Here is a 10,826-nt window from a genome sequence, read left to right on the forward strand (position 1 = left end):
TGAAAGAGACCCGGTCTTTGTGACCACCTCAACGGGGATTAGGTTCTTTGGAACCGAACCTCGGTAAAACAAATCACCGTGTTCATTCGCTTGTTTTCCATTTGATTTGTTTTTCCCCACTCTCCCGGACTTTATTTAAGTGCTAACGCTAACCCTGGCTTGTAGCTTGTGTTTTAAGTTGTAAATTTCAGATTACGCATATTCACCCCCTCTAGGCGACTTTCACTTCCCCTTGTTGTGGCCGCGCCTTGGCTGGCACCCATAGCCGCGCTATGCGCGTCGAGCACGCACGCGCCGAGCCACTGGCAGCACCGTCCTAGGGTCGCCCTTCTCGCGACTACGCCCGAGCTGGGAGTCAACCGAGCCACGCCCGCACCAGAGGGCATTCTTATTCTCTAAGTGCTTTGTAAAGCTAGCAAGAGACACCTAAGTGTGTGGTGATCCTTGCGGGGTCTTAGTGACCCAAGTGATTAAGGAGAAGCCATGACCGGTCTGTGTGACCGATTAAGAGAGGAAAAGGGTTGGAATAGACCCGGCCTTTGTGGCCTTCTCAACGAGGACTAGGTTCTTTGGAACTGAACCTCGATAAACAAATCATTGTGTTCATTTGTGTTAATCTCCACTAGATTTGTTTCCCCTCTTTCCTCTCTCTAAAAAGTTCCCTTGCTCATATTGTTTTGAGTTCGCTCCCAAACGTTATTCGCATTGATTGAGCAACTCTAAGCAAGGAGAACTATCTTCCATACTGTGATTTAATTCTAATGCTAACCCCGGCCCTAGTGCGTGTCTAAAGTTTGTAAACTTCAGGTTTTGCCTATTCACCCCCCTCTAGGCGACTTTCAATTGGTATCGAAGCCCAGTGCTTCATTAGAGTCTAACAACTTGAAGTGATGTCGGGAGAACATGCCAAGCGGGAGATGGTCACTAGCGAAAAGCCCCTAAGGCTTGAGAAGGAAGAATGAACAGACTCCATCAAGGGAGATCGGCGACAAATGCATGGAGGAATCCACTTCCTCCATCAAGTCACATAGGAAGGGTGACAAGAAGAAAACGAAAATGAAGAAGGTGGTTTACTATGAGACCGACTCTTCATCACCTTCCACATTCTGCGCCGAGTCTACCACTTCGAAGCGCCAAGAGCGCAAGAAGTATCACTACAAGAAACTGGTTAAAGAACGTGGGTGAAAAACCGTCGAACTTAATGTAATAGGCCGTCGAACTTACCATAAGAACGTGGGTTTACCGACGAATATAGCCGACGACGATTTTTGGACGAACTTAAAGAAGTAAGTTCGACGGCCCCCACGTTCTTAAGGTTAAAAACGTGGGTACCGTCGAACTTAACATCAAGAACGTGGGTACCGTCGAACTTAAGGTTAAGAACGTGGGTTTTTAAGTTCGACGGGGGCCGTCGAATTCTTTTCCATAAGTTCGACGGCACCCACGTTCTTACAGTTAAGTTCGACGGTGCCATGTGGTCGTCGAACTTATAGGTCCTGCGTGGGTCGGTGAGGGCTGCCATTAAGTTCGACGGTACCCACGTTCTTAACCTTAAGAACGTGGGTACCCACGTTCTTAACTCTTTTCCAGAAAAAAATAAAAAATACATAAATGAAAAATTAGACACACATAATATCACATGCAACACAGAACATCACATACAATACAGATTTCAAACACATGGATATATGTTCATATCACAAATTCACACAAGTCCAAATACATAAGTTCACAAATTCACATAATTAAGTCCAAATACATAAGTTCACATCCATAGTTCACATTTGTAGTTCACAAGTTCAAATATACAAGTTCAAACATTAGCTCCATCGCTCTCGATCAGGACATCGGATTGTTGTTTGTAGCTCCACCACTAGAATTGGGACATCTATCCGCAAAGTTATCGTGAGGGGGAGGAGTCACTTGATGAGTTGTGGAATCCTACAAAATAAACAAAAATTCTCATTAATATACAACTGGCATTAAGAACTAAGAACTAGCTCAATATGACAAAGGCACCAATCAACAGATTGAAAGCACAACGACACAAGTCTTTGGCCATACTAGATGTCTTATCCTGGATTTTTTCAGTGTCAAATTAACTTAAACCTAATCGAGTTTATGGAAAATGGTACCATCGTTTTAGACCCCAAGTAACTGAGTTTGTGGAAAAATCAACTAGCATTGAAATCAACTAGCATTAAATTCAGGAACGTACCGCTGGTGACGGAAGTGGCTGTGTTGGCCATGGGGGGCGTCCCCAAGGCCCCATTGGATGTGTAGGATATCCCCATGGTGGTGGCGGCCAATATCCCATGCCTGGTTGTGGAGGAGGAAGAATCTGTCCTCTAGGGGGCATCGACCAATGTATGTCCATCTGTGGGTTTCCTTGTCCGGTCTCAGAACCCTATTATCAAATAAAACGATGCATGATTATAATTGTAAATGAAAGCAAATCTACTACAAAACTATACCTGTGTTTCATTGGTGTTTGGTGTCTGTCCAGATTGTGACGGACGGGTGAACTGGGGTCCCATTTGAGATCCCATCTGAGCACTATACATCTGCAAATACAATAAGCTTGAGTTTTATTTTAAACTAATGTATATATAGAGTTTATACTAAACAACTGAATTCTGAATCCGATGGAAAACATAAAGTGCATTGGAACGTGTAGGATTAGAGTGGTTGATAGATACAAAAGAAAGACAGAGCTAAAAAGCACTCGCGCCACCATAATCTATGTGCATGATTTTTTTTATTTCTACAACCAGACCATTTTAAAAAAACTTGGATGTAAAAATGCTGTAAACGATGGGATGCTAGCTGATGTCGAAGTTGGTTTACCAACTGAAGTCACAAGCAAGTTACCAACTGAACCATGAGTTAGGCTTTACCAACTGAAGTCACAATTCACTGATGCAGGCAGCAACTAGCAGATGACAGAAATTGCGATTACACATAACACAAAAATCAGCTAATCAAGAAAGCAAACAGGAATAGCCTAGATTACACATAACACAAAAATCAGCTAATCAACAAGTGTGTAGTGGAACATGCTGTCTACAGAAAAGGGGTTGGAAATTCTCTCCTGGTGGTGGAGGTCTATGTGGATGATCTAATAATATGCAGGGCGCGCAAGGAGGCGACACGATACCTGTAGGCGGCCCCGTAGAGACGTCGTCCCTATCGTGGAGGTCGTCCTCTCGACCCAGCAGCCATAGCCCAGCCGTAGCCCAACCCAGATCTCTCCAATAGGTGTGGTTCTTTCTAGAGGAAAGCTTCAGCTTGGTTCATAGCTTTTATTAACATTTTCTAGGAGGAAAGCTTCAGTTTGTCTTCTGGTTTTAGAGCTTCCAGTTTTTTTGGTAATTCTAGTCTATTGTTTATTATCAGTTGTCAATGTTCTGAAGATTGGAGTTGGATTACCGATTTGTTTAGACCTTTGTTCAGATATTGGTCGTTGTCCATACTTTCTTTCTGTATGTTTGGGTGGAGTTAATTAGTATCATACGAACTCTAGCCACCATTCTGATTAATTGGTGTATGTAGGGATGGCAGTGGGTACGGTTATGGGCAAATAACCACGGTTATTTACCCGTCGGGTACGGATATGGTGGATTTTCGTATCCGCGAGTACGGGTATGGATACTATATAGTATCCGCGGGTAATAATTTCGCGGGTATGGATATAGACTATCCATATCCGTCACCCGTTGGGCATATGGCATGTGGGCCCAGATCTTATTCTCCCAGTCAGCCAGTCGCCCAGTCCCATGCGCTGATGACCGATCAGCGGATGCGCATGCGCGGTGCGCCAGTCCCTTGGGCCTTACGAGTTACGACTCAGCGTCAAATCCGTCAATAGGCCAACAGCCAACAGCCAACAGCAAAAGTGCTAACCCTAGCCGCCATCGCTAGGCTCCAGTCCTCCTCCTCCATCGCTCGGCCGCTCGCCCGCTCCAGGCTCCAGCAGGCAGCAGATCCCGGTCCCGACTCCAGGCTCCAGCAGGCACCGACCAGGCGACCACGACGAGCAGCCAACGACCAGCGAGACGGCGAGCAGCGACCTGAGCCCGCAGCACCGACCACGGCGAGCAGCGAGCCCGACCTGAGCGCGCCGCCCCGACCTAAGCCCCGGCCCCACCTCAGCGGCTCAGCCTCGCCGTCGGCCGCCTCGGGTGCTGTCCGCGCCTCTGTAGACTGCATGTTAGTGGTTAGTCTGTTAGCCGCGCAGGTTATTCTGTTAGCCTTGCAGGTTAGTCTGTTGTATGTTAGTGATTTTGCCCTTTGTTAGCCTTGCAGGTTACTCAATTTCAACCTCTCTGTTTATACAGATCGTGATGTCAACTCCCAACGAAAATAGCAACACTCAATTTCAACCTCCCTCATCTCAAGCATCTGTTGAGGGTGGAAGTGGGCTTCCAGAGAATGTGATAAATGTTGAACAAGATGGTGATGAGGATGATGAAGAAGTAGAAGAAAATGGGAGAAAAAGAAAATTGAAATCTGCAGTGTGGAGTGAATTCAAGAGGGTAAAGGTTGGAGATGTTTGGAAGGCAAAGTGTAATTATTGTTCAAAGAAGCTTTCGGGTGTAACAAAGAATGGTACATCTCATTTGAAAGCCCATCTAGAGACATGCATCTATCGAAAGAGGAATCCTACAGATAAGATACAAAGCTCTTTGAGGTTCACATCTAGTAGCGAACAAGGACAATTGTCGGTGGAGAAGTATGTTTTCGACCAAGATGTAGCGAGAAAGGCCCTTGCTGAAATGGTTGTTTTGCATGAATATCCATTGTCCATTGTGGATCATGTTGGATTTAGAAGGTACTCAAGTGCTCTTCAACCGATGTTTAAGATGATCACTAGAAACACTTTGAAGAATGACATCTTTGGGATTTATGAGATTGAGAAGAAGAAGGCCTTGAGCTTTATCCAAGATACAAATTTGGAATGTTGAAAGCATGCTACACACGTCTATTTGGTGCACAAAGTAGAGCAATGCTAGAGATAGAAAATGTGAGGAAATTATTTGATGAACTGATTAGAGAGTACAACAACAAATGCATTAAACCTGTTACTAGTGGTGGACAAAATGCATCATCATCTTGTGTTTCTAATGCTTCCACATATACGGATGAGTTGTTCTCTGCCATGGAAGAAGAGCTCGATGACATGTGCAGTGATGAAGAAAAGGCTAAGTCTGAGCTTGATCTTTATGTGGATGAAGGTCGTATTCCCAAGTCAAAGGAATTTGATATATTAGGCTATTGGAAAATTTCTGGGATACGGTACCCTACTCTAAGGATGATAGCCCGTGACATATTTGCTATTCCTATTACAACTGTCGCTTCAGAGTCTGCTTTTAGTACTAGTGGTAGAGTGCTAAGTGATCATCGAAGTCGACTTACTCCCAAAACTTTAGAGGTTTTGATGTGTGCACAAAATTGGCTTCGTGTTGGTCAAGCAAAAGGTACAAACAATACATCTTTAAAATTATTGTATGTCGTTGTAACTTGTATGTTTTGATTTCAGTTTACTCTCATTTGTTGTACTCTCACTTATTGTAGGAAAAGAAGATTATATGGGTTTGTGGACTTGTCTTGAAGATATACAAGAAGAACTTGTGGTACGTTGTAAGAACTAGCATATTCTTTTTTGATAATTACCATGACTTCATGATATATCTATAACTAATTATATATCATTGTAGGAACTCTCCTTTGGATTCTCCACGATGCCAAATGAAGATATTTGAAGGAAAATTCACAAGATGTCAAATGAAGTTGAATGCCATTCAGCCATGCTCATTACTATAATTTGTTGTTGCATTTGGAAACTATGTATGACTGTAATTTATGATGTATTGTACTGTCTTTGCTACTTCTACTACTTGCTATGGAGTATGGACTATGTCACTATGGTGAAATGTTGCTGGAATGTTGAAATTATTGTTTAGAATGTTGAAATTATTGTTTTGGAATGTGAAATTATTGTGTGGTGCTAAAATTATTATTTGAGGTTGTTGGAATGTTAAATTATGATAAATTTCTGGTACAATGTATTGGAATGTTGCTGAAATTTTAGTGGGCGGGCGGGCGGGTAACGGTTATCCGTTGGATAACGGATACCCGGCGGGTACGGGTACGGATATAGATCCGTACCCACGAGCGTAAATGGGTATGGGTATGGGTTTGGTTTTATTTCGTGGGTATGGATACGCGATCCATATATCCGCATTATACCCGCCCGATTGCCATCCCTAGGTGTATGTTAGTTGCAAGCACGCCACTTTCTCTCTTATCACTATTATTAATGATTGTAGTTGCACTCGTCCTCCATTTAAGCAGCTACCTGCTATCACTAGGTCCAGAAATTTTTGGCAGAGTTCCAGCTCCAAGAATTTTTGGAGCTTGGTCATCACTAGGTCCAAAAAATTCCTGGAGCTAAAACTGTGGGCAGATTGAGGGTATTTGACATCATAAAAACTCTAAATTCTGCATGGATCTCAGACCTGTAGCTCTTCCATAAACACTAATACCTCCACAACTTTGTATTGCTCTGTATGACTGTATCCAGGATTGGAAAAGGTTACCTCATCAGTGAGCCTTGGTTGAATAAGGTTCTTCATGAATAGCAACTCGATCTTGATCATTCATTTTATCAAATTCATCAATGCAGACAACACCACGATCAGCAAGAACCATGGCACCAGCTTCAAGCCATGGCATCAGCTTGAATTTTATCAAAAAAAACTAAGACGAAATCGTTGACAATTTGTAATAATTCGATTTTTAGATAGCACAATTTGAATGGACATGATTATATTTTGACTGCAACACTGTATTTTTAGATAGCAGTGTTGTGTATTTTTAGATAGCACAGTCTACGTGCTAGCTTGTTTAACTATTGCTGTTATGCGCCCATGTGGACAGCGTGAGCCCATGGATTTGTACTGGATTTAGGTAGGGCCGAGTTAGCTTCTAAGTCTTCTAGGATTGGAGTGGGGTTAGGGCTGGATTGTGACCCATTCCCAGGCCTACTCGCAGCTTAAAGTACACTGCAGATCTATCAAGTATCCCAGAAAGCAATGGCAGGAACAAACAAAGGAAAAAGGGTTAAAGTACACTGCAGATCTATCACGACTTGTATTCTCCTGGCTGCTGGAGCTGCACTTCCTACCACAGAGCTGCGCTTGCTCTTGAAGTGCTAAATGAAGAACCCGCTGAAGAAATCGATGGCCCATGAATGAAAAGGCTAAAGAAACAACTCAACAGAGCACCATGCTAGCATCTAAGGAGACAACGCCAAGATATCACAAGGGAGCCACTGGCCTGTAGATATTCAATCACAGAACCAGGAACCAGTAGATAAAAAAGAAGCTACTGTAGAAGAAAGGTTGCTGAAAGCTGAAACAGTTGTTACTGAAGCACCAGTGCAACAAAGCACCAGATCAACATAATCTAGGTGTTGCAAATAACACAGTGCGAGAAGACACCGAAAGCTCCTGCGGGTGGCACAGCTCCGGCAGGAGGCACAACTCCGGTGGTGGCTACTAGGGTTAAAGGAGGCGCAGGTATGGAGAGACGAATGTGTATACATAAATTGTGTTGCATTTGTCTAATAAAAACAGGCATTCGTCAAAGCAAGGGTAAATACAAGCTTAAGAATACCGTATAAAATGGTCTATTTCAGATTTGATTAGAAGTTTAATGGCATATTTGCAAGCTTAAGAAGTTTAGTGGCACATATCAAAACATGAAAAATTATAATGGCACAGACATAATTAACCCAAGGAAAAAACAGTATGTGAGGGGAAGTACAGAAAAAACAAGCTAAGTGATATTTACTGGCTGCTGTATGTGATATTTACTGGCATTATTCATAAAACAAGCTAAGTGAGGGGAAGTACAGAAAAAACAGTTTGGTCAACTGTAACCTTCCAGCAAGCCAACTTCAACTATAACCTTCCAGCAAGCCAACTTCCAGCAAGCCAAGCTAAGAACAGTGTTTGGACAGTTCAATGTTCAAGGTCATCCTGACTACTTGCCAGCTATAAAACTTACGAAGAAAAGTCAGCTATCTTCCATGTTTTTTTCAAATGGAAAAGCGTCCTAACTAGCAAAGGTCATCCTGACTACTTGCCCCCAAAGATTCCAGCAAGCCAACTTCTTTGACATTTCTGGGGAGCACAGTTCAATGTTCAAGGCAACGACATACAGCCACCGTAGCCAATTTCTCTTCTAGCTGTGCTGTTTGTACCAAACATTTTCAGCCGCCTAGCACCAGTCCTCGAGCTGACTGTTGTGCAGCATATGAGCCGTCAAGCAAGATCGGAACATCACATGTTACTTGCGTTAAAGACTATGCCATGCCATTGTTTCATAAGTGCCACAGTACTGTTCTTATCCGTTTTCAAGTTTTTTCATTCAGAAAAAGGTGATCCTTGTCTCAATACCCTAATTCGCTGCAAACTCCTAGGCTCGCTCGACCAGCTGGACACCTAAATTATACTTCAGCGCCTAGTATACAGCCTGAAGTCTATTATACTTCAGCGCCTAGTTAAGGGTATGTTCATATCACAGGCTGTGACAACCTCCTAATAAATGCAGAAATCACTAAACAATTGACCAGACCGATTTTGGGCTGTCTAAGGCTCAGAGCGAGTTAGATAAAAAATATGGGCAAATTCTGAGATTGGGCAGATTCTGAGCGTATTAATAAAATTATTACCTGCATCAGCATTCCCTGCATCATCTGAACTTGTTGAGATAGTTGTTGAACTTGTTGTTGTTGTTGTTGTCTTAGTTGCTCATCAAGCTCTGATTCCCTCGAAGTTGAAGTTCGAGATCTACTCCCCACCGAGGAAACTGACCGACGACCAAAGCTATCGCGACTCACAACCCCATCACCGATCCCCAACCTAGAAACATCACAAGTTATGAACCAATAGTTTTTATATATCACAACTTTGATCTTATCATACCTCCCATGTGGTAGCCCACCACCAGCAACATATGCTGCATCCGGATCGAAAGGTGCCTCCCTCCAATCTAGATCATCGTCTCCTGCTTTCCTCCTAACCTCCTCGGCATAACGAGTCTACAAAACAATTTATGTTAATTATAAATGAGTCACAAGTTAATTAAGAATAGATAGTTATTATTTACACCTACCAGCTTTTCTGTCGCGCTGTCGTCACATAAAACTTCTGGATGCTCTGGATCTGGACCTCGGTGTCCCTCCATGTAAACGTCAATGAATCGGGGTTCAACACCATCACGAGCCTCCTGCAGTAAGAGACATAATAAAATATACAAATTTGTCTGAGGGAAAAAGACTAAATGTTACTTAGCTCGTCATACCATTCGTTGTGATTTCCCAATAAATCCATCTGCTCCAAATCGATGGAGGCCCGGTTTGCTCTTCCGGTTCAAACGATTTCTATCTGAAATCACTTTGTACTCATCTGAGGCCCAGTACTCGCAGAGCTTGACCCAAGCTTCAGGATGAGCAGTGAGCCAGTCCACTTCACTTTGTTTGTACTCCTCAGCTGTCAAGTGGATTTCACATGCCTGCTTGTTGGTCATTCTTTGACCCTTCACTTTCTTGAAGTACACGGTAACAACTTTGACCCGTGCATCTGACATTGAACCATTTATAACTTTTCTAGCAGCATTGTGGAATACACGTTTTGCATGTTCTTCGTTTGCTGTTTCGTCCAATCTAAATTGTTCCTGCAAAATGAAGAAGAAATTAAATTCATTTATAGACGCCCACGGTAAGTAAATTTAAAAGACATAATAAACTCACCCAAAACGATGACCACACCGCGTCTTGGTGAGTACGGTCGGGTCCATATGGTTTGAGGCCCCAGTGAGCCCAGTGATACGCCCCTATCTCTGCCCCGTTGAGTTGTACCACCCCTGGATAGTGAAAACGAGCTATAGATCCCAGCACTGTGTTAACCGGTGTCCGGTGACCTTTGCCACTCCATGCCACCTCCACCCAGCTCCTCTCTCCTGCAGGGTTTATGACCCTACGTTGGTCCAAGGGTTGTGTCGGTGGAACTCTAAGGGACCGCCGAAACCTACAAAATTGTAAATTGTGCACTGATAATAATATCAATCCAACAAAAATAGAACTCCTCGTCAAAATAAAATTACCTGAAGTTCGTTGCCTGTGTCGTCGTAGCAACCTCATCATCGGCCTCTCCATCGTAGTCCTCCCCATAGTCATCATCATCACGCATCGGTGAACCTTGGCGTGCCAGCTCGTCCTCTAGCCTAGGTGCATTGTGCTCTGCCGCCTCGCGCGCTTGCTCAAATGCATTGTGGTCCTGCTCTAGCATAGGTCCACTTGAGCCTATCGCCTCACGCTCTGGCTCAAGTGCATTGTGGCCTGCCACATCGCGCTCTTGCCCAGGTGCACTATGGCCTGCCACCTCGCGCTCTTGCCCAGGTGCACTATGGCTTGCCACTTCGCGCCCCTGCTCCTCCATGCAACCAAGGAGCTACTCTAGTCGTTGCCTTGACGCTGTAGAGCCCTACAAACATAATCAACAATGAGATATATCAAGTACTCGAAGTATACGTAGAAGAAAAGAAAATAAAACAAATTAAATACCTGGAACAACATAGAGGATGTATCCCCACCACCTGAACCCCTAGTCGACCGTGACCTCGAGGAGTCACCACGGTCTCCGCGCTTCTTCCCTTTGAGCTTGTCCATGACCCTCATCATCTGCACAAATTTCATTACAAGATTTTAAATATATATACTTTTAGTATTGAAATAGGAATGCATATACAAGAATTTAAAT

General features: G+C 43.6%; 1 long non-coding RNA gene across 1 annotated transcript; it reads left to right on the forward strand.

Moving 5' to 3' along the window:
* Positions 1-5,364: 5,364 nt before the first annotated feature.
* On the forward strand, positions 5,365-5,740 carry LOC103654680 (uncharacterized). Its single transcript, XR_566271.2, has 3 exons — positions 5,365-5,477; positions 5,575-5,633; positions 5,718-5,740. It is a non-coding gene; the product is annotated as an uncharacterized lncRNA (long non-coding RNA).
* The last annotated feature ends 5,086 nt before the right edge of the window (positions 5,741-10,826 follow it).

Source organism: Zea mays, chromosome 4, assembly GCF_902167145.1.
Source record: "Zea mays cultivar B73 chromosome 4, Zm-B73-REFERENCE-NAM-5.0, whole genome shotgun sequence".
NCBI lineage: Eukaryota > Viridiplantae > Streptophyta > Magnoliopsida > Poales > Poaceae > Zea > Zea mays.